Source organism: Elephas maximus, chromosome X (assembly GCF_024166365.1).
Source record: "Elephas maximus indicus isolate mEleMax1 chromosome X, mEleMax1 primary haplotype, whole genome shotgun sequence".
Taxonomy (NCBI): domain Eukaryota; kingdom Metazoa; phylum Chordata; class Mammalia; order Proboscidea; family Elephantidae; genus Elephas; species Elephas maximus.
This window is the reverse complement of record NC_064846.1, coordinates 148,464,474-148,489,215: the sequence shown is the minus strand read 5'-3', so window position 1 is coordinate 148,489,215 and position 24,742 is coordinate 148,464,474. Positions and strand designations below refer to the sequence as shown.

Genomic DNA, 24,742 nt, shown 5'->3' with positions numbered 1-24,742 from the left:
GAGGGGATAAAATGGGTTACTATGCATAAAGACATAAGAACCATAAACAGGCACAGAGCAACATCTAAAGAAGTGTTAGTTATGGTTGCTGACATTATTAGTATCACCTAATACGATGTGACTAGAGCCCTGGTGGCAAAATGGTTAAGAGTTCAGCTGCTAACCAAAAGGTTGGCAGTTCGACTCCACCAGCTGCTCCTTGGAAACCCTATGGAGCAGTTCTACCCTGTCCTATATGGTTGCTGTGAGTCAGAATCAACGTGAGGGCAACAGGTTTAATATGATGTGAGGACTGAAGTTTTGCCTGAAGTGCAAATATATGATAATTATCAGATGACCAAGTGAGTCTAAGGCAAAATTTCCTGGGGGAATCTTCAAAGTGGGTAACTCAGAAAATTCGCACGGCTCTTGAAATCTTCACCCATTTTGAGAATATAAAAGAATCTAAGAGTGGAGAGGGAGAGAGGGACTGGAAAGGAGATTTCTTTAGAGAGAGATCTGCTGTGGTGTATCAGTCACCCTCAATGGAGTGAGCAGGCTACCTTCTTCACCTCAAGTCTAAAAATTGGAAGCTTCAGTGGGACCACTCAGAGAGGTTAATATTGTGTATCCTGGAGCTGGGAAAATTCACCCCTGGGAAAGTTAGAGCATGTATGCCAGAGCAGCAAGAGAGAGAAGAAAGGGCCAGAAAACTATGCTTCTGTGGGGTGGAGGGAGGGCAGGAGGGGTAAGAAGGTATAAGTGTTTTCCACAGAGCAGATGTGGGCCACATGCAAGAGAAAGCCCATCTGGAAAGCTTTTAAGCCCTGCCCATAAGGAGATCCTCTGGGTTATGTGGATTCTCAGAGAAGCTTGGTCTAAGGTGACAGTGACGAGACAAAGGGGTGGCTCTCACCATTGCAGGAGCTGAGTCAGTGTATCCAAGCTGGGAACCCAGAAGTACTCAACAGTGAAAGATTGGTTGTTGTTGTTAGGTGACGTCAAGTCAGTTCTGACTCATAGCAACCCTATGTACAACAGAACAAAACACTGCCCTGTCCTGCACCATCCTCATAATAGTTGTTATGCTTGAGCCCATTGTTGCAGCCACTGTGTCAGTCTATCTCATTGAGCATGACCCTTTTTCGCTGACCCTCTAATTTACCAAGCATGATGGCCTTCTCCAGGGACTGATCCCTCCTGATAACATGTCCAAAGTACACGAGACGAAGTCTCACCGCCATCCTTGCTTCTGAGGAGCATTCTGGTTGTACTTCTTGCTTCTGAGGAGCATTCTGGTTGTACAGCATTCTGGTTGTACTTCTGAGGAGCATTCTGGTTGTACTTCTTCTGAGGAGCATTCTGGTTGTACAAAGACGGATTTGTTTGTTCTTCTGCTAGTCCACGGTATATTCAATATTCTTCACCAACACCAATTCTTCTTTGGTCTTCCTTATTCATTGTCCAGCTTTTGCATACGTACGAGGTGATTGAAAACACACTGGCTTGGGTCAGGGGCACCTTAATCTTAAACGTGACATCTTTGCTGTCCATTGCATTTTCAATATTCTCCACCAACACCATAATTCAAAGGCATCAATTATTCTTCAGTCTTCCTTATTCACTTGTAAGTGAAAGATTTAGTTTTGTATATTTACCAATCACTTACCAAGTAAGGATGCTTCTGTCCTTATGTCTCGTCACTCCTCCCTGTCCCCTTTGTCCCTGGGTGTACAAATGGCAAGAAAAGCAAGAGGTGAGCTGGTAGGTAGTCAGGTAGACCACCCACTATAAGGTGTGTCTGGGAGCTAGGAAGGAGCATTCTTACCTTTGATTGAATATTGAAGTGTGTTGATTAGTGTGATGTTAGACTGGACACTGAGGCAATGCCTGTAACTTAAAGTAACTATTCCATTGGATGTTTCCTAAATGTGTGGAATCATTGGAATTGCTTTGTTTTCACCCGGAGGCAATTCCCCATTCACTAAAATAGTCTTTAAAAGAAAAGAAGGCAGAAGTTCTAGCAAGTTTGAAATGTTTATGCTATTCTGCTGGTTTGTTACAACAAAAGGTAAAGCAATCATAAACTATATACACAGAGCACACGAATAAATGGGAAGAGTCATAGCTTAATAAAGCATTGATAAACTAAGTACTTAAAAGATTCAATATCTGGGCTGTCACATGAAATAAAATTGACCTTATGTAATGAATTAATTTCCAACATAAATGAGCAAAAAGGAAAAAACCATTAGCACGCTCTTACCTTGAAGAGGTACAAAAAGAGGTCAATAATAAGACATGACATCATTTCTAGATGATGAGAATGAATTGAAAATACAGTGTGTAAATTATAAGTCATCATATTTTGCAAACTATCTACTGGAATTTACATATACACACTTTATTGTACATTTTAATTACTATTTTCCCTTTACTTTTTGAAAGTTATATACCAAAATGCTGTTTTGATTCAGATAAAATCTAGTGAAAAATATTTATTGACTGAAGACATTTAGCACAGGGTTTTGCACATGAAAGATATATTTTAAATACTAGATTTTGATTTATTTTAGCTTGATTTTAAGCAAGGCAGAAATAAGGAATTTCATATACTTGCTTATAGATAAAAGATTTTCCACTGTACTTTTCTTTTGAATATTTCAAATCTAGAAGTCTAAATCTTGAAAGAGTCGTGAATATTTTCATCATAAATAATTATCTCCAGGGATAATTCTGCATATCAAACATTAAAAAGAAAAACTTACTATGCTGTTTTTATTTAAAGTATCAAGTTTTGTCTTTTTCATTTTAATTTTAATTGGATATTGTCTTAGTTTCCTAGAGCAGCCATAACAAAATACCACAAAGTAGGTGGCTTTAAAAAACAGAAATTTATTTTCTCACAGTTCTGGAGGCTAGGTCTGAATTCAGGGCTATGCTCTCTCTCTCTGTTCTGGCTCTAGAGGAATATCCTTCCTTGTCTCTTTCAGCTTCTGGTAACCCCGGACATTTCTTGGCATTTCTTGGCTTGTAGATGAAACCCCACATACTGTCTTCTCCCTATCTGTGACCATATTTTCCTGTCCTCTTCTTTTATAAGACTCAGAAGGAATTAGGACTAAGACCCATCCTGTTCTGGTATGACTTAACTGATAATATTTTAAAGAAAGATCCTGTTTCCCTAAACAAGGTCATATTCACAGGTATAGTGGTTAGGACCTTAACATACCTATTTGGGAGACACAATTCAATCCATAACAGATACCTTAAAAGTTTCCAATTATGTTTTAATAGACTATATTATTTATTAATTACCATATTTGTGTGCAAATAACGCACACCTTCAAATAACCGAGCCCTCCCACTGCAAGGTATTTTCATAAGCGCTGCTATGCTACTTTTTTTACATGTTGCTGTAAAAAAATTAGCATAGCACATTTATGAAAATACCTCAAGGGAGGAAGATGTGGTTGGTAAACAAACATAGAAGGTGTTATTTGTGTAAAATACAGTCATGTATAAATTTCATCAAAGATATTAAATTCTATTTTATTATATGTTACATTGTCTAAAAATAAGATTATTCATTTCTCTAAAATTCTGCTTTGATTCAACTTTTCTTCTAACATAACTACTGTCTAATCTTATTGCAACTCCATGAAACCAAAGAATTCTACCCTTCAAATATTAAAGTGATGGTTCAATTTTAATAAATTTACTATGAGGTTGTAAATCAATATTAGAAGACCTGACAGTAAAGGATGATAAAATTGTAGAATAATAAAAAATGAACACCTGTTTTTTATACAGTATTTCATGTCTATTTTATTTGATCATCGTTGACCCTCCCACTAGCCCATTGTGGCCAGTACTTTAACAGACCCATTTTGAAAAAGGAGGAGCCTAGCATTCAGAGTTGTTAAGGGCCTTGCCCAAAGCAATACAGCTAGTGGATGGTAGAGCAGAGACTCAAACCCATGTCTCCAGAGTCCTAGCCACAAAATCCCTTCCTTCCCAGTGCTGTCTGGAGTCAGAAAGCAAGGAATTGAGCTGTTAACTTGACACCTGGGTGTAACTGGAGCCATATGTTTACTATTAGGTCTTCCTCCTGCAATATGGGAATGGGATAGAATTCCTCAGGGTTTGTGTTATAAATAAGTTTAATATATTTTTTAAAGCTCTTCATACTCCGAAGGTAGCATGTCCTAAATTGCTTTCCACAGACAACTGTAACTGCATGATGATTCTCCAAAAATGCTTTGATAGTTAAGCTAATGTAAGAAATGATACATATAGTATGTCCCACTCTTAGTGATTCATAATTTTAAAGCACTGAAGAATTAAACTTGTATAACTTCATGTTGCCCAGCCTGACCAAAAAAAAAAAAAAAATCCTGCCCTCTCCCTGGTGAGTCACATTTATTATTTAGCGCACAGAGTTGATTTTCCCAAAGACAGACTGCTATGGTACACTCTGCAAATATGTATCATCTCAAAGCGGGACTCAAAGAAAATGGCCAATGAAAATGTACACAGTAATATATATATATATATACACACACCCCTAAGTTGCCATGAGTTGGAACTGACTCAACAGCAATGGGTTATATACATACAGTCGATCCTCAGTATTCACAGATTCCGTGTTTGCAAATCTGCCTACTTGCTAAAACTTGTTTGTAACCCCCAAAATCAATATGTAGCCCTTTTGTGGTCATTTGTGGACATGTACACATTCCCAGCTGAGATCCTATGGACTATAATTCAGCGTTTATGGGGTCTTTCTAGAACATAACTATCTCCAGTAATGAGAACTGACCAAATCTCAAAAGCTTTTTTTCTTTGGTTAATGGATACACAATTAATTCTGAACCATTTCAAACATATAGAAAAGTAGGTAAAATAATATTATAGATCCACACAACTCCATGTAGATTTCACAGAGGTTAATATTTTGCCTCATTTTCTTCAGCTCTCTCTCCATCCTATATTTTTAAAGAATTAAAGATTACTGATACAGCTGTGGCTTAAGATTTTGAGGTTTCACCGTGTTGCCACAAGTAAATATAGTTTGTTTATCAATTCATATCTCCATGTCTGTCTGTCTGTTTGTCTATCTACCATTCCTCACTGGCTAGGAGTTTCGTAGATAGTAAAGAACAGCACTCCAGGTGAGGAATTCTTTACTGGAACCAGGAATTCGAGTTCACTGACTTTGCTGGTCATTGAGTACACGCACATACAGACCAACACTCACAAATTTACTGTATGGCATACACATGGTACATATTTAAAAGGGTTTTTTAATATCCTGAACTCATCAGCTGGAAATGTTTTATTCTACTCTTTGTTTTTCACTTAGATTCTGATGACTTTTGTTATTATTAATTTTAAGGCAATCGAATTCATGTAACTTTTGTTGCTTTATGTTTTTTTCTCTTTAAAAAGTGCTTCCTTTCCTCATGATATATATATGTACTCAGAACTATTTTATTAAAAAACTTTTTTTCAATCTGAGCCTTTTCTATTTAAGATTTTTGTATCTAGTGTGAAATAGGAATATCATTTAATATTTTTCACATAGATAGTTGACTGTATCAGAATCTTTTATTGAACAGTTCACCTTTCTTCATTTATTTTATTTTTCTTTTTATAATCCTAGCCCCCATCCTGGATGACCAAAGAAGTCTTTTCCTGCCCTGTGCGTTTCTTTCTTTCTTTCCTTTTCCTTTTTATTGTGCTTTAATTGAAAGTTTACGGAGCAAATTAGTTTCATTCAACAATTTATGCAAAAATTGTTTTGTGACATTGGTTGCAATCCCCACAATGTGTCAACACTCTCCTCTTCTCCACCCCAGGTCCCCAGTTTCCATTCGTCCCATTTTCCTGTCGTCTCCTGCCTTCTCATCTTTGCTTTTGAGCAGTTGTTGCCCATTAGGTCACCTATACTATTTTTTTTTTTTTGTACTTTAGATGAAGGTTTACCGAACAAACTAGCTTCTCATTAAACAATACACATACTGTTTTGTGACATTGGTTGCCAACCCCATGACACGACAACACTCTCGCTTCTCAACCTTGGATTCCCTATTACCAGTTTTCCTGTCCCCTCCTGCTTTCTAGTCCTTGCCCCTGGGCTGGTGTGCCCATTTAGTCTCGTTTTGTTTATGGGCCTGTCTAATCTTTGTCTGAAGGGTGAATGTAAGGAGCGACTTCATTACAGAGCTAAAAGGGTGTCTGGGGGCCATAATCTTGGGGTTTCTCCAGTCTCTGTCAGGCCAGTAAGTCTGTACCTTTTTTCAACTTAGAATTTTGTTCTACATTTTCTCCAGCTCTGTCTGGGACCCTCCATTGTGATCTCTGTCAGAGCAATTGGTGGTGGTAGCTAGGCACCACCTAGTTGTGCTGGACTCAGTCTAGTGGAGGCTGTAGTACTTGTGGTCCATCAGTTATTTGGACTAATCTTTCCCTTGTGTCTTTGGTTTTCTTCATTCCGCCTTTCTCCAGATGGGTTGAGACCAGTGGAGTATCTTAGATAGCTGCTCACAAGCTTTTAAGACCCCAGATGCTACTCACCAAAGTAGAATGTAGAACATTTTCTTTATAAACTATGTTATGCCAATTGAGCCAGATCTTCCCTGAGACGCTGGTCCCCACAGGCCTCACCCCAGTAATTTGGTCCCTCAGGGAGTTTGGATGTGTCTATGGAGCTTCCATGACCTTGTCTTGGACAAGTTGTACTGCCTTCCCCAGTACTGTGTACTCTCTTTCCTTTCACCAAAGGTACCACTTACCTATCATCTATTTAGTGTTTTTCCATCCCTACCCCTCCCCTCCCTCAGAACCATCAAAGATTGTTTCTTCTTGTGTTCTTCACTTATTTTTAATGACACTTATCACATACAATCTTTCCTAAAATCTTGGAACTGATTCTGGGGTATCTGTTTTTTTTTTGTTTTTTTTTGTCTATTTTTTTCCATTCCTGTGTGTATACCTTATTACCTTAACTAACATAGTTTAGTGTAATAAATTTATAGTAAGTCTTGATATCTGATAGCTATCAAGAGAGTCATCTTTTGCTAGCCTCCTTCTTAATTTTCTAGTCTATTATAAGCCTTAGCTATTAAATATGAATTTTAGGATCAGTTTATCAAATTCTGTGAAAATTTCTATTGAAGTTCCTTTTTGTGAAAAAAAAAATTGAATACAATTTATAGGTTAGTTTGGAAAATCACCACCTTTACAATTTTGGGTCTTCCTGTCCATGAACACAGTAAATATTTTTCCACTCATTTAAGCCTTTGTTATGTCTTTTAGTAAAATTGTGTATTTTTTTGATAAAAGATTTAGATCTCCTATGTTAGATCAAACTCTATGGGGCAGTTCTACTCTGTCCTATAGGGTCGCTATGAGTCGGAGTCAACTCGACAGCAGTGGGTTTTTTTTATGTTAGATTTGGGGAACCCTGGTGGTGCAGTGGTTAAAACACTCAGCTGCAGGAGGTCAGTGGTTAGAACCCACCAGCTGTTCCATGGAAGAAAGGTATAGCAATCTATTTCCTTAAAGATTTACAGCCTTGGAAACCCTGTGGGGCAGTTCTACTCTGTCCTATAGGGTCACTTAGCATCGGAATCGACTCCAGGCAGTGGTTTTGGTTCTCGGGTGGTGCAGTGGTTAAAGTGGTCAGCTGCTAACTGAAAGGTCATCAGCTCGAACCCATCAGAGGTGGCAGTCTGCTTCTGTGAAGATTTTGGCCTTGAAAACCCTATAGACAGCTCTACCCTGTCCGCTAGAGTTGCTATGAGTCCGCAATAGAATTGAAGGCAATGGGTATGTTAGACTTACCAGGTCCAAGTTTCCTCATATGTAAATTGAAAATAATTATTTTTTTCCCTGCCTCCATTTTAGGCCTATTTTGAGGATAAAATGATATGATGCTTATGAAAGAATTAAATAAATAATAAGATTCCAGTAGTTGCTATTTTTAACCAGACATGGGTATATTGTAAGCTTAATGATACGCCATGGTTTTCTGAGACTCTTTTTAATTATTCTCTTTCCCTCCTAGTGCAAAAGTTAGGATCTTATAATTATTTAAAGTAATTGTTACTCTTCAACACTGCATAAAATCATTGTTCTGTTAAATGATTTCTGCAATGCTCAGTGAACTATGACATTTTATTAATTCTATTCAGCCTTTGATTAGTAAGGAATATAAAAGATCATTTTATCAAATACATATTATATCACCTATTATGTTGCTAGCACTGAATGAGTTTTTAGGCAATTATTTTGGTTTTAGGGGACAAAATAAAATGCAATAAGAAGTCTCTGAGAGCAGCTATTGATCTTTTTTTTAAGTTTAGCAGTCTGCAGACTCTACTAAATACAGATGTTTTAAAAATTATCATTTTTGCTATTTTTTAGGAGAAAAATGATTCTAAGGTTTCTTTTAGTTTAAGGTTTGTGTGTGTGTGTGATAAGTAAAGTAAAATATAAGGTGATTTTTTCATGTGTTAGTTTTTGGCTTCTTCTAATTAATCATTTCAATACCATGTCATGTCTAGAATTGCCACATCTATTAATTCTTAACATCTTTAAATCAAGGGTGGTTTCAGATTGCCTGTTCAAACGCTGCAAAAGGATAGAATGATGAGTGCGATGGTCAAAGATGTTAGAAACAATGTTTTTATTTAGGTTTAGCTTTTCATGATTTAAAACATAAAAAAGTATACAATTTTCTACTCATTACTTTATGTGAAATGTTGAAAAATGAAGGAAGCATTTCTTTACAAATGCCCCACTTGAGGTATTTTCAAAGTCTATCTGAAGCTTAAAAGTATGACTATATATCTGAAAATATTGTCTTTTACAGTATTTAAGTGTATCAGAAATTTCTGATGAGTTGAGCAGTTAAGTTCCCTGTCTTTTATTTCTATTTATTTTTTTAAATAATGTTTTATTGTGTTTTCAGTGAAAGTTTACACAGCAGATTATGTTCCTATTCAACAATGTCTACTCAGATTGTTCAGTGACATCGGTTGCATTCTTCACAATGTGTGAACATTCTCATTAGTTTTGTTCTGGTTGTTCTGTTTCCAGTAATCTAGTCTCCCTGCCCTCCTACATTCCCATCTTTGTTTTTGAAATAATTGTTGACTCTTTGATCTCATATAGATAGATTTTTTAAAGAAGTTGCTGTACTCATGGATGATATCCTTTATTTTGTGAGCCAATCTGTTATTTAGCTAAAAGGTGACCTCAGGGGATAGTTTCGGTTCAAGGTTTAAAGTATCTCAGAACAATAGTCTTGGGGAGCCTTCTGGTTTCAACTGGTACAGTAAGTCTGGATTTTTTAAGAATTTGACGTTCTGTTCCACATTTTCCTCCCATTCTATCAGGGTCCATCTATTGTAGCCCTGATTAGAATGGATGGTAGTGGTAGCTGGGCACTATCTAGTTCTTCTGATCTCAGAGTAGAGGATGCCATGGCTCATGTAGACTATTTGTCCTATAGACTATTTCTTCTCCAAGTTTTTGGTTTGTAGAGACCAATAATTGTATCTTAGATGGCTGCAAGCTTTTAAGACCTAGACACTACGCATCAAACTAGGATGTAGAACATAACTTTATGAACTATATTATACCAATTGACCAAGATGTCTCAAGAGACTATGGTCCTAATACTTCAGACCCAGAAGTCCAATCCCGCAAGGTGTTTGATTTTGTCTAAGAAGTATCCATAACTTTTGTTGTTGTACATAGAGTTGCTATGAGTTGGAACCAATTCTACGGCACCTAACAACAACAACATGCACATATATGCCTACATATATACCCACATATACATTTTTTTGGTTGTTTTTGCTGCTTCAAAATTATATATGCCATAGCACTTACCAACAGGTCCTTTTTTCTTATGTCATTTTTAATGACATCATTTAAAATCTCACAAGCTTTTAAGACCCCAGACACTACTTGCCAAACTAGCATGTAAGATATAAGCTTTATGAACTATATCGTGCCAACTGGCCAAGTTGTCACACGAGTCTATGGTTCTAAGCCTTCAAACCCAGAAAACCAATCCTGCGAGTGTTTGGTTATGTCTAAAAAGTAATTGCAAATGTGTCCCCTTTGTGGTTTATTATATGTGCAAATATATATGCATGTAGACATATATATACATATGCACACACCTATATACTCACATATATTTACATATTCATACCTATACACATATATGCATGCATACATACATACATATATACCTACACATACATATTTTTGGTTGTTGTTGCAGAATTATATATGCCATAGCAATTACCAAAAGGTCCTTTTTTCTTGTGTATATCTTAGTGACATGGTTTACCTTGGTCTAGCTGTGCACACTTCATCCACATTTGGTGTTTCATTTCCCATCACCAAAGATAACAAGTGTCTACTATCTAGAGAGTGATTACCCGTCTCCCTACCACCCATTGCTGGTAACCACCAATGAACACTGCTCTCTGTATATGTACTTATTCTTCTCATAAAATTAAGATCATATAATATTTGTACTTTTATAATGGACTTATTTCACTCAGCATAATGTCCTCCAGATTCATCCACGTTATAAGACGTTTCAAGGATTCATCATTCTTTATGACTGCATAGTATTCCATTGTATGTATGTACCATATTTTGTTTATCCATTTATCTGTTGATGAGCACTTAGATTGTTTTCATCTTTTTGCTGAGTTAAAGTTTTTTTTTTACCTTTATTTCATTTTAATTCCTTCTTTCAAATGATTTCTATCCTAATGCACAAAAATATTTCTATTGTTCAAGTTTTTAAAAATCACTAACATTTCACAAAGCAGAACTTGAAGGGCTTTCTAGTTATCTTACATCAAAAAAAACTAAACTGGTTGCCATCGAGTCAATTCTGACTCATAGCAACCCTATAGGACATAGCAGAACTGCCCCATAGGATTTCCAAGGAGTGGCTGGTAGATTGGAAATGCTGACCTTTTGGTTAGCAGCTGAGCTCTTAACCACTGTGCTGCTACGGCTCCTCAAGTTATCTTGTTGTTGTTGTTGTTAGGTGCCATCAAGTCAGTTCCGACTCGTAGTGAACCTACGCAAAACAGAACGAAACACTGCCCAGTCCTGCACCATCCTCACAACTGTTGATATGCTTGAGTCCATTGTTGCAACCACTGTGTCAATCCATCTCATTGAGGGTCTTCCTCTTTTCCGCTGACCCTCTATTTTACCAAGCATGATGTCCTTCTCCAGGGACTGATCCCTCCTGATAATATGTTCAAAGTATGTGAGACGTAGGCTCGCCATCCTTGCTTCTAAGTAGCATTCTGGCTGCACTTCTCCAAGACAGACTTGTTTGTTCTTTTGGCAGTCCATTGGTATATTCGATATTCTTCACCAACATCACAATTCAAAGGCATCGATTCTTCTTTGGTCTTCCTTATTCATTGTCCAGCTTTCACATGCAAGTTAGTACTTTTTAAAATATATGGCATCTTTAATTGTATTTATTCTTTGGATGGACAATTTTAACTTTTGGTCCCTAGCCCCCAGTTTCCCTCACTAGATGCAGCTGCCCCCTGCTATTCTCTTACGTACCCTGCCATTGTTGGGCCATACATTTACAAACATGTTCTTTTCCTCTGTCACACATTAGTTTCTTATATTTTAACGGGAACTTCAGACACTAGGCTTTCTCAAAGCACTTTGTGTTCAGAAGACCTTCCAAGTGATTATAAACAAACTCTACAGCTACCAAAAAAAAAAAAAGAAAGAAAGAAAAGTCAGTACAATTGTTATTTACATTGGCAGCCTCAAAGCACAGGCACATTTAGGCCAGACCTGAAGAACAGCAGCATTGATACCAGGAACAAGGGGCTTGTGATACACAGTGGTTAATTGTAGGTTTGTTTTCTTTAGATGTTCATATCCACCACCTGAAGCTTTAGGAGACCTTTCCATGATAGATGTAGGTTAAGGTCACATATTAAAATCTGCTCAAGCTGGCCTTCTGCTGGGCATACCAAAAAAAAAAAAAAAAAAACAGACCCAATGCCATCGACTCGATTCCGACTCCTAGCAACCCTACAGGACAGAGTAGAACTACCCCATAGTTTCCAAGGAGCACCTGGCGGATTCAAAGTGCTGACCCTTTGCTTAGCAGCCATAGCACTTAACCACTATGCCACCAGGGCTTCCATCTGGCGAGAATGAGTCCCTAAATTAAACTGGCTGTCCTAGGAATATTCCCCGAAAGCCCTTTTCATCCTAGAAGAATGAGCACAGTGCCACCTGGTGCCCACTAACTTAAAGGACTGAACCCAGAGGGTGAAGCCCCATTCAGGCAGCACCTCATCTTTCAGTAGTTGCTGTGAAAGGAGATATTTTTTCTTGGTTTTTAAATACAAAATTACGTAGCTTGTGGTCAGAAGGAGAAAACATAGTAGATGCCATAAGGCAAACTGTCACCTGGACTATGTGAAAAACGTGAATTTGCTGTGCTACTGCTTGTCTAACAACTCGCTCTGGTTTTTGGATGGATGCGTTATTTAATTGTTGAATACTTGGGAATTTCTGAAGCAGAAGGGGAGCTTTTATTTTCCAACTCCTGGGATCTGCTGCACAGTTTGAAGGAGGGATGGCTTACAGAGCAGAGCATGTGTCTTCCTGAGAAAAGTGTTCTTACTGGGCTCTTTGGTTGGTTCTTGGACTAACTGAATAAGGAGGCAGGACGCGTCCATCTGGCTGGCCACTGGAAGCAACAGCATCCCAAGGTCCAGCACAGTAAAATTCTGTACAGCTGGGATGTATCATCTATTCATCTGTGTCTTTTCAACTAGTAGAAGATTACTGGAATTTCTAACCTGAGCAAGCCTCTTTCTGTAGCCATTTCCTGCCACCAAATCAGCTTTGGTGATATAAAGAATACAGGATCTGTTAGCCAAGTGAAAATCTACAGGTGTCAGGTGATCCTCAAAAGTGAGTTTAATTTTCCCTTGCATCCCCTGCACCAGCTGTGACCCATGCTATTTCTCACTGGCCACAGTGTGCCCAAAAGGCACATGTATGGGGCCTGTGTCATGGCGAGGGGGTGGGGTGGGGTTGGGGGGTGGGGTAGTCTTTTTCATCGGTGGCCTGGATCTAATGAGGGAAATGCAAGCTGGCACTGGAGCAGGCGGTCATGCACACGGTCCCACATTCCACTCGAAGCCCGGGCCTCTTTGACAGGATCCTATCTGGAGAGTGTTCTTTAAAAAACAGAATCATTTTGACAAAGTCTAAGAATCAGGAAATTCCTCTGCAGGTGGCCGTGTCCTGCATTTTCATCACCTGCCTGGCCTCTGAGACCCCAACTCGGTCCACACCGTGCCTCCTCAGTCCAAACCAGAGCGGGGGCTGAAACAGCCGGGACACCACCCAGGCCCCCACAGAGGGGTTCCAGAGACATTACCTCCTCTGTCTTTTGAAAGAACAAAGGTCAACGGTATCAAAACCCCTTGCCATCGAGTGGATTCCAGTTCATAGCGACCCTATAGAAGTGGTTTAAATGAGTAAATGGATTTATGAGTTTTCCCTGCATTAAAAACTACAAATTAAATCACTTTTGTATTTTTAAACATTATGCTAAAATCTGTACTGTTAGTATATTGAAAATAAATTGGATGTTTATTCCTATTGTGACTTACTGTCTAGTTATATACAGTTTATAGGTAATATACTACATAGCTGTTTGTGGACATAAGCTAATTCTTGCAGCTGAACTACCTTGAAACCAAAACCGGTTGCCATCAAGTCCATTCTGACCCATAGCGACCCTAGGGAAGAGAGTAAAAGTGCCCCATAGGGTTTCCAAGGAGCACCTGGTGGATTCCAACTGTCGAATTTTTTTTTTCATTGTACTTTAGATGAAGGTTTACAGAACAAACTAGCTGCTCATTAAACACTTAGTACACATATTGTTTTATGACATTGGTTAATAACCCCACGACGTGTCAACACTCTCCCTTCTCGACCTTGGGTTCCCGATTACCAGCTTTCCTGTCCCCTCCTGCCTTCTCGTCGTTGCACCTGCACTGGTGTGCCCCTTTAGTATGCTTTTGTTTTATAGGCCTGTCTAATCTTTGCCTGAAGGGTGAACCTCAGGAGTGACTTAATTACTGAACTAAAAGGGTGTCCGGGGGCTATAATCTTGGGGTTTCTCCAGTCTCTGTCAGGGCAGTAAGTCTGGTCTTTTTTTCGAGTTAGAATTTTGTTTTACATTTTTCTCCTGCTCCCTCCAGGACACTCTATTGTGATCCTTATCAGAGCAGTCAGTGGTGGTAGCTTGGCACCATCTAGTTGTACTGGGCTCAGTCTGGTGGAGACCGTGGTAGTTGCAGCCCATTAGTCCTTTGGACTAATCTTTCCCTTGTCTCTTGAATTTTCTTCATTCTGCCTCGCTCCCGAAGGGTGAGACCAGTGGGGTATCTTAGATGGCCCCTCGTAGGCTTTTAAGACCCCAGAGGCTACTCACCAAAGTAGAATGTAGAACATTTTCTTTATAAACTATGTTGTGCCAGCTGAGCTAGATGTTCTTTGAGACCATGGTCCCCACAGCCCTCTGCCCAGCAATTTGGTCCCTTAGGGAGTTGGATGAGTCTATGGAGCTTCCATGACCTTGCCTTGTACAGGTTGTGCTGGCCTCCCCAATATTGTGTACTGTTTTACCCTTCACCAACGTTATCACTTATCTACTGTCCATTTAGTATTTTTCCATCCCCACCCGTCCCCTCCCTTGTAACCATGAAAGATTGTTTCTTTTTGTGTGTAAAAACCTTTTCATGAGTTTTTACATTAGTGGTCTCATACAATATTTGTTTTTTTGTGATTGACTTATTTCACTCAGCATAATGCCCTCCAGATTCATCCATGTTTTGAGATGCTTCACAGATTCGTCATTGTTCTTCATTGTTGCATAGTACTCCATTGTGTGTATGTACCATAGTTTGTTTATCCATTCATCTGTTGATGGGCATCTAGGTTTCTTCTTCTTTTTGCTATTGTGAACAATGCTGCATCGAACATGGGTGCGCATATGTCTATTTGTGTGATGACTCTTATTTCTCTAGGAGGAGTGAGATTACAGGATCATATGGTATTTCTATTTCTAGCTTTCTAAGGAAGCACCATATCATTTTCCAAAATGGTTGTATCATTCTGCATTCCCACCAGCAATGCATAAGAGTTTGGATCTCCCCGCAGCCTCTCCAAAATTTGTTATTTCATGTTTTATTGATTTGTGCCAGTAATGCCGGGGTGAGATGGTATCTCATTGTGGTTTTGATTTGCATTTCTGTAATGGCTAGATATCGTAAGCATTTCCTCATGTGTCTGTTAGCTGCTTGAATGTCTTCTTTGGTGAAGTGTCTATTCATTTCCTTTTCCCATTTTTTCATTGGATTATTTGTCTTTTTGTTGTAGAGGTGTTAGATTTTCCTGTAGATTTTAGAGATTAGACCTTTGTCGGATTTGTAACAGCCAAAAAATTTTTTCCCAGTATGTAGGTTCTCTTTTTACTCTTTTGGTGAAATCTTTTGATGAGCATAAGTGTTAAATTTTTAGAAGATCTCAGTTATCTAGCTTATCTTCTGGAGTTTGTATGTTGTTAGTTATCGTTTGTATCCTGTTAATGCCATATATTAGGAGCTCTAGCATTGATCCTATTTTTTTCTTCTATGATCTTTATAGTTTTTGGTTTTATATTTAAGTCTTTGATCCATTTCGAATTAGCTTTTGTGTATGGTGTGAAGTATGAGTCCTGCTTCATTTTTTTTCCAACTGCTGACCTTTTTGGCTAGCAGCTGAGCTTTTAACAACTGCATCACAGGGCTCCAAGTCAAAGAGCTTAAGAACCATAAATCTTGTACTGTTAAGCTAGTTTGCTTTCAGTTGATGAGAAGTGGTATTACCCTATTCCAGCATTAGTATAGTGATAGCAAGCATGGTTCACTTCAAATAAGACTATGAATTAGGTAAAATCTGAATTTGGGACACTTAAAGTACAACTCTTCATCCCTAAACAAGTACGTAATCATCTCTTCCTTCTATATTTTATCAATATGTTAACTAAAAACTAAGGTGCTATCCAAAATATCCATTTGTTGAAAGAATAATGAATGACTTAAGGTGACTTGAATATATATGTTCCAATGAGAATTTATAAGGAAAACACAAGATTCCAGGAATGAAGCCATGCATAGCTAGCATATTAAATGAAATAGGTGCTTTTGAAAGAGGACCAGAAACTCATACATTGGAGAACGTCATCGAGACTCAAAAAAATTTTAATAGATCAAAATAATGAGTTAAATCTGATAAAAGAGATATTCATCAAGTCTAAATATGAAATATCTGCACTTAGGCTCAAAAACTCTATTGTGTAAATGCAGACTTGAATGTACTTACATTGTTAGGAGTTAGTTGATGGTGACCACATGTAAGTGTGCTGTGTCTACTTACACATTTCACGGATACATACCCCATATGAATAGAAGACAGTTCCAAAGCAAAGGAGAGGGTAGAGTCCTTGTGGATTCTGCATTGATTGGTACATTGTGTAAAATTAAGATAAAAAAAATTAAGATGGGTATTGATAAATCAAATTGTATTCTTATGTGTGTAACTAGGTTGATGGAAAAAAAAAATTTTTTTACCTGAAAATTCTTACATGAGAAAGAGTTGAAGGGCTAGAGAGGGCATTTATACTGTAAATTTTTTTTTTTAAAGGGAAGACTTGTACAATGGACAAATGAGTTCAAATACTTGAATAGCTATTACATGGAACCAGATTAAGTTTAATTTGCTCCATAAATCAGAACCACTGAACTTTTGAAAGTCAGGTTTCGGTTGAACCAAAGTTAATTTTTTGTTAGCCAATGAAATTATCTAAACATGATACAGCCTCAATTCTAATTTGCAGAGGAGCTTTCTGATTTGAGCAGAAGGCTGAACTGAATGACTCCATCAGCCATTCATTTAACAAATATTAAGTGCCTGCAACATGCAGGCATGACGCTAGGTGTTGAAATTTGTTTTAAAAAGGATAACTGATCCTTGATGGCTTGTGACTTTAGATTTTAATCTGTAAAGAAAATATTTCTTATAGTCATCAATATTTAATACATATAAATTTTATAATAAACTTGTAATAATTATTGCAATATTATACATATGAAATGGTTTTGAGTTTACACTAAGTCTACAGTTCTGTATCAAGTAGGGTGGGTAATATGAAAATACAGATGAGACTTGATTAAATTTTAAGAATGGTCTAGGCAGTTGGATTAATTTGACTAGGGCAGAGGATTTTCTTAGGGGAGGAATGAGAAAAGTAATCTGATGAAGTGGCTGTTGAAGAGTAGCAGAGAATGGAAAAGGCAGAGTAGTGGTCCAGAATTGTGGTTCCCGGACCAGCAGCAGAAGCGTCATCTGGGAGCAGGTTAGAAATGTAAATTCCTGAGCTCCACCCCAGGCCTACTGAATCAGAAACTCTGGGGGTGGAACCCAGCAGCATGTGTTTCAACAGGCTCTCCAGGTGATTGTGATGCATGTTCAAGTTTGAAAACCTGAAAGAGCTTGACTACTAACCAAAAGGTTGGTGGTTGGAACCTACCCAGAGGCACCTCAGAAGAAAGGCCTCGCAATCTGCTTCAGAAATGTCATAGCCTTGAATACCCTATGGAGCACTGATCTGCTTGGCAACACACGGGGTCCCCGTGAGTCAGTATCAACTTGAAGGCAACTGTTTTTTTCTTTGTTGTTGATTTTTGTTTGTTTATTTGTTTGGTATAGACTGCTAGTGCGAAGAAGAGTTTAGATATGATTTAGAAGTCAATTCATGGTCACTGCACATGCGTGTGGAAATGAAAGCTGCAGAGATCTCATAGCTTCTAGTAGTAATGTGATTTATTGGCTCACTTATTTAATGAATAACCCAGAGAGTACTTAAAATAGCCAGTGTTGAAACGCTTGTTTAGAAAAAAAAACTGATATAGATTTTTTTTTTTAAGTTTACTCTACCATTCCAAATGATAGAGCTGGCTATAGCTGTCTGCCAGAAACAAAGTCTATATATTATTATTTTTTTTTTTCACAGCGAATGAATTCTTTCTTCTTCTAAAACACTGTTGGGTAATGTTCCAAAAAAGTAATTACAGGCCAGTTAGTAAATATATGCTGAGACAGTAGTGTGCCAAACAGCAACAGCTATACGTCTGCCACTGCTGACTAATCAGCTCGAGAGCAGATTTTTTACTTAAACAATTTTTTTTTTTATGGGATAAGGACTCCATTAAAAGCAAAATCCGCATTTCAGTTACTAAACATATTCCCCCCACTGTTTTCATCTGTATTGGTATATATTTTCTTTTTTTTCCTAATAGAATGACAATCACTTTTTCACCTTTTGACTTCCTCCTTTATTCAGTAGGCTTGTCAGGCCATAAGAGATTATGGAAGTTTAGGGAGTTTGAAATCCGAGTCAGTTCAATCTCATTTTCATGTAAATCAAACAGTAAATTATTTTATTGTAACAGCCTATCACTTTGGACCTAAATTACAGTGAAGTAGTTTGGAGAGCCCATAACAAAGATAGAATAGTCCATTACGTAGGACTGTTTCTGGAAGTTTGCTATAATTCTCAGTTCTAACACATTTCATATGACATTTTAATGTATTGGTTTGGAATGAGACAGCCATGATCTGCTGGGCTTTCTGAGTTTATTTCTCTCTAACCTTAATCTGCGAAAGCTAGTTAAAAACCCATTTTAAGTTTAGCTGCCTCAGATTCTAGGAATAATCCTGTTTTAGGTCAGGAAAAATATAAGAAGCTCTACGTCTGGAAATGGAAGAGTCACCGCTGAGTCAACCTTGCTGCTTATTCTCTACTTACGTTATGCTTCTGTTCTGATAATAAAGCTCTTGCCTTGTCACTGTGATCAGGACTTTTCCTCATACCCAACAAGTTGGTCTGTAGCTCTGTCTTGATTCTCAGCCTTGCCCTCTAGTTCATTTTAAAAATATATAGGGATTATTTCCCTAATCCCCAATCTTACTACCTTTGCAGACACTGCCTGTCTACTGAAACAGGTACCAGATCATTTTGATTCTCCAGGTACCCCATTTGATTCTCCTCGCATATCTTGGGGCACCCTCCTTTGTGATCTAAAGAATTTGTATGGATATCTTCCCGTTTTGGGCTGCTGGAAAATTCCTTGATTATCAACTGTAATAGATACTGTTGGTACCCCACCCAGATGCTCTTAGCCTGCACATGAACCCATCCCCAGCTGCTGAGAGTGTTAGCTGCTGGGAGTGTTAGGTTATAACTCATAACTACTCTCTCTCTTCTCCGGAGAATTGCCTTAGGCCAATGGTTCTCAAACATTAGGTTGCATCTCAAACACATAAAGGCTTTTTAAAATAGATGGCTTGTCTCTACCTCCAGAATTTCTAATTCAGTATGTCTGAGGTAGGGCCTCAGAATTTGAATTTCTAACAAGCTCCCAAATGGTACTGATGCTGGTGGTCTGGGAACCACACTTTGGTCAAGTACAAATAGGAGCTGCTTTGTCCCAGGAGACTATATGTCCCATCTCCTCTTCTCAGGGCAGACCATGGTTAGTGACTGATGGCCACCAGCATATAGAAAGCTGGTCCTCTTGCCTCAAGGTGGGACTAACTTTGTTGTTTCATTCATGCTCCAAAACTGCCTGGTGAGATCAGAATTAAACTAGTCACTGTTGGAAACCACATCTTGGCTTAGCTTTTATTTTCTACCCCATCCCGGTTCCTTCACTCTTTCTTCCCCTTAAAGCACTCTCTCAATAAATTACTTCAACAAAATCCCTATTGAAGGCTATGCTCCTAGGGAACATGGCCAGAGCCCTGTACCTATCAATCTCTGGTTTCCAGTCACTTCATTTTAACTTATTGAACAAACTTGTATTGAATGCTTTTGAATGTACCAGGCAATATATGGTATGTGGGAAATAATAAAGACCCAATCTCTCTCTTCAAGCTGACCACTATGTAGTCAAAGCGTAGATAAGTAAACGTGCAATTACAGCATGATTGATGTTATGCTACATCAGTGCTGAGAATTTGAAGCCATAGAAGTTTCCATCTGAGCATTGGAAGGTGTCATAAGCTGGGTTTTCCCAGGGGAAAGGGACTCTGAGATGGAGAATTGTGGATAGAAGTTTCACTGAGACATATTCTTGTGAACACCAGTGAAGAAGGAAGGGGAGAATTAGGCAGATGAAGGCCTCATGTGAACCCATGGGGCTCTCCAGAGAGGGACTGTCCCTTCAGAGATGTTCAGGATTAAGGACGGGAGGTCATCAGTCAACAGATACAGGTTTTGCACTGAGAGGAGCATCACACTGGCTGAAAGATTTCTTTTTGGCTGAGGGACTCTCGAAGAGAGACTCGGCTTCAAGGTATAAGCCAGTTCTCCTAGCTGCTAGGGAAATAGGTGCCTCAGTCTTGTAGGAGGGATCAGGGTGGTGGACCACAGCATCCAGTACAGGGAGTAGATGGGTCCAAGAAAGGGTCAATCCTCAGCCATTTCATCCCAGAGCCACGGCAAGTGAGCTGCATACCATGAAAAAAAAATCGTGGATCCAGCAAGAAGAGTTTGTATGTATATATGTAATAAAGTTGGTCCTTGGAGAGCTTCGTTTGTGATCATCTAAGTAATATACACTGGCTTCTCACCAGATGGCCATCAATCCTAGTCCACCCAATGGGATTTTTAATTGAGTTTGCTCTTAAGCACTAAATATCTCAAACATCACAAATGCTAAATGCAAGGTAAACCTGAGATTTCCTGAAAATATTTCCTGTAGGCAGAACTGAAAGAGTTCCAAACCTTGTTGAAATGAGTCTCAGGAGCAAAGCAGCAGGTAACAAATCTGCAGACAAGCAGCGATATTCAGAATAAACATATGCGGGCCCAGAGTTCAGAGACTAAAGGCAATTTCATGAGAAAGCTGTTGCTATTCGTTTTTACTTGAATTAAATGTATTCCAAATAGCCAAAGTCACAGCCTAACAGTAAATAGTCTGGCTGCAGGGCTGAGCATTTGTTTTATGCTGTTCTCAGGGTCACCTGAAGATGCATGTGAGTTACCTGGATTAAACAGAATTTTATTCAGTATGTTCTAATGTGTGGTGATAAAACGTGAAAACCTAATTAAAGAGAACTGATTTGAATTTCAAATTTTTTATTTTGCAGTACATCTATGCCAAACATTGAAATTGTCCATTGAGATGATAACAACATATAGTTTGTTAAAGGAACATAAAATCTTAATGAACAAAAGACAGGCTATTAATAAGTCTTCATAAAGTTAATTAGATACTGTTCAGACGACAAAAGACTCAAGTAACCTCATACCTACCCAGAGCAAATGCAGTAAAAATTCAAAAATTTTATTTTCCATATTGAATGCCAGAGACCCAGCCCATGCATATACCAGGAGAGAATTAAATAGGTCCACATCTTTCCCTGCAGTAGTTGAAATCTGTGCTGATGGAAAGGCCTCTGGCAATATTATGAATCAGCACGAAAGACTAACAGACTTGGCCTCTAGAAACCACCTCCCCTCTGAAATGTGCGTTTAAATAGTCTCAAGGCAAGGCCAGTGACATTCAACAATTGGGAATGAGGTGAGAAAAGTCAAAATGGTTTTACATTTGTGGGAAGGTTTTTTGCCTGATCGACATTATGTAAACATTCTGCTGAAGAAAAAGTAGTACCAAGCATTTGTAACCAAATTATTATAGAAGAGTAAACCACTTGTGTGCCCCTATGCTCTAGCCTAGGGACCAACAACTGTGGCTCTTGTGCCAAATCCAGCCCACCACACATTTTTTATTTATTCATTTTTTATTCAGTTGAGATTTATATCACATTAACCATTTTAAAGTGCACAATTCATTGGCATTTAGAACATTCGCAATATTACACGACCATTGCCTCTATCCACTTTCAAAACATTTTCATTTCCCACACCACCTGTTTTTGTAAATAAAGTTTTATTTGAACACAGCTGTGTTCATTTGTTTATGTATTGTCCGTGGCTGCTTTTGTGCTAAACAAGAGAGTTGAGTAGTTGTGACAGAGACCATATGGCCTGCATGCCTAAAATATTTACTGTCTTGTCCGTTACAGAAAAAATTTATAGATTCCTGCTCTGGTCTGTTCTAGTCCAGGGGATCCCAGATTTACTGATGATAAAAATCACCAGGGTTACCTTTTAAATTTACAGCATCTCAAACCACTACTTTGGAGATCCTGATTCAATGAGTCTGAATGAGACCCAGAAATTTCTATCTTTAACAAGTACCTGAACTTTTGGGAAACGTTGGTTATTTTACTCTCCAGTTCTCTCGGATACCATTTTCATATTCACCAAGTCCACATTCTACGTCTCTTTTCTTCAACTTCTTCTTCATCTTCCCACATACATGCAAGATACAGACCAACGTATTATGTGAAATTGCTGCCGGTGGGGTTGGCTAGAAGCAGAGCTTGTGAAAAGGATTTGGGTGCATGTTGGTTATCGAAGGAGTGCTCTCAGGAGTAAGGAGGTTATAGAAGCAGGATAGAGGTGGAAGTTAAGCAAGGATATGGTCTCAGCTGGAGATGTGCTTCAGTCTGAGCCCAGGGAAACCTCTGTAGCATGAATTGGACCACAGAGTTGATCCCACCTTGGAGCAAGAGGGCCTGCCTTCAAGAGGGCTTGCCTTCTGTACACTCTTCCCCATGCCATCAGTCAGTCATTTGGGTGTAGTGTGACCTTGAAAAGGGGACAGCTGAGAGCCTATAGCTGCAGTAACTGGGGCTTGTGTGCACTTGTGACAAACAGGGACCTTAGGAAGAAGGGGAGGCCAAAAACACCCAGCATACAAGAGTTAAGCCCTGAAATGAATGAAGTTAGATAAACTTGGAATGTACCTTCCAGGAAGTCATATCTGCAGTAATCTTTAAGGGATAATTTGAAATACGTTTTCAAATTAATAAATCTTTGGAAGTAGTAAATACTTTTGTTAGGATTGAGATCTTAAGCCTTCTATCAGCTGGGGAACATTAAGAGGAAAATATGTGTCAGAGAGAAGTGATTTCTCTAGCAAATAATCATTGTTTTGTTGATCAGTGCCTTTGATCAATGCCTCTATTAGGATGACATGAGGTTCTTATGATCATTGTTTTGTTGATCAATGCCTCTATTAGGATGACATGAGGTTCTTATAAGTTTGAATGCATGTAAACATTGTAGAGGCCCACTTGGAATGGAACTATTATCAGGGAACAAATTCTCCTTAGTCTTTAACATTTCATAGTAGATACACTAGATCCTAGAAGAGTCCTTCAATAAAAGGTACATTATGAGAATACAAAAGTAAGTTTAATCCTCCATAATTATGGTTTACTTTCTAAGGAATAATAATAGCTACTACTTCTTGGTAATCTTTCCAACCTGCAAGGTAGGCATCAGTTCACCAGTCCTCAAAGGAAACATCAGCATGGTTGTCACCCAAAGACACACAACTAGTCAGTGGTAGAGTTGAATGTTCTAGAAAAAGGGCTCTATGGGCCCTGTTAAAGCATTAAGTCTTTCTTCTTTAACCCAAGTTATTTGAATAAACCTAGGACCTACAAGCCTAAAACAACCATTTCCAAATTATTAATTCTTGGGCATTGCAAAATATACTCGTAAAGCTCTCATGAGAAGTTAAGGGAGGGTGAAGAGAGAGAAAAAGTAATATGGTGAGAGTTGCTCTCCTATTATGGTCAGACCAGTCTAGTTCTCGGTTTCAGACCGTTCCCTCTCTGAAAGATGAGCAAAACAGTAACTGTGACCACATGGGAGGTTGCGTGACCTGAGAATCTCCAAGGTCCTCTCAGCATTCCTGCCAACCTGAAGGCAGTGGGGCAGCTAAGGGAAGGAGGTGGAGAGTGTTACATTGTTTTATGGAACTGGCAGAATGAAGTTAAAAAGGGCACATAGAATCTTATCTCACTTTATTCTGTTTTCTGTCTCCTTGAGGCAAAGTTGGCTTAACCTTTTCTTGAAGTGAAAAGGGTGTGAAATAGGAATATTCCCCCCCAAATAACTTAAGGATACTTTCAAGAACTTTTAGACAGAGAAATAGCTAACAAGGCAAGGTTGTTCAGAGTAACTGTGCCTTTGTGAGCTAGTAACAAAAGCTGAACTTTGGTTTTATGTCACGTATTTCGGAAAAAGGGAGCAAAGGCATTATGTGATGGTCAAGGAAGAAAAGAAAGAACTGGCAGAGTCCAGGATTTTCCCATGATTCCACTGTGAAGGTGAGATTCCAAGCTCAACACAGTTGACTCCAAAGCCAGTGCTATTTCTGATTTGCCATGCCAATTTTATACAACTCTCCTTAGGTAAAGGCCAGGAGAGGCATCCCTGGAATTGACCCTCAGCAGGGCATCACCAAGTCAAGGCTGAAGAACTACCACAGGGTAGGAAACCAAAACACAATGACCAGGTTTATCTCCAGAGTTACCTCCCCCATGAAGCCTTTCCTTCCTCTCTCTAGGTAGACTTAGGTGAGTTTCTGTTCATATTTCTATAGTGTATGCGCATTCCTCTGTTTTAGAACTTGGCACCTGTTTATACTTTTTTGTTTACCTCTTTTTAAAATGTGCTAGACACAGAGTT

General features: G+C 38.6%; 1 protein-coding gene and 1 pseudogene across 1 annotated transcript in view; one reads left to right on the top strand and one right to left on the bottom strand.

Moving 5' to 3' along the window:
* Nucleotides 1-24,742, top strand: part of IL1RAPL1 (interleukin 1 receptor accessory protein like 1) — a 1,405,042-nt gene that overhangs the window by 1,093,741 nt on the left and 286,559 nt on the right. The gene's annotated exons all lie outside the window — the stretch shown is intronic.
* Nucleotides 12,361-13,136, bottom strand: LOC126069464 (Fanconi anemia core complex-associated protein 24-like; annotated as a pseudogene).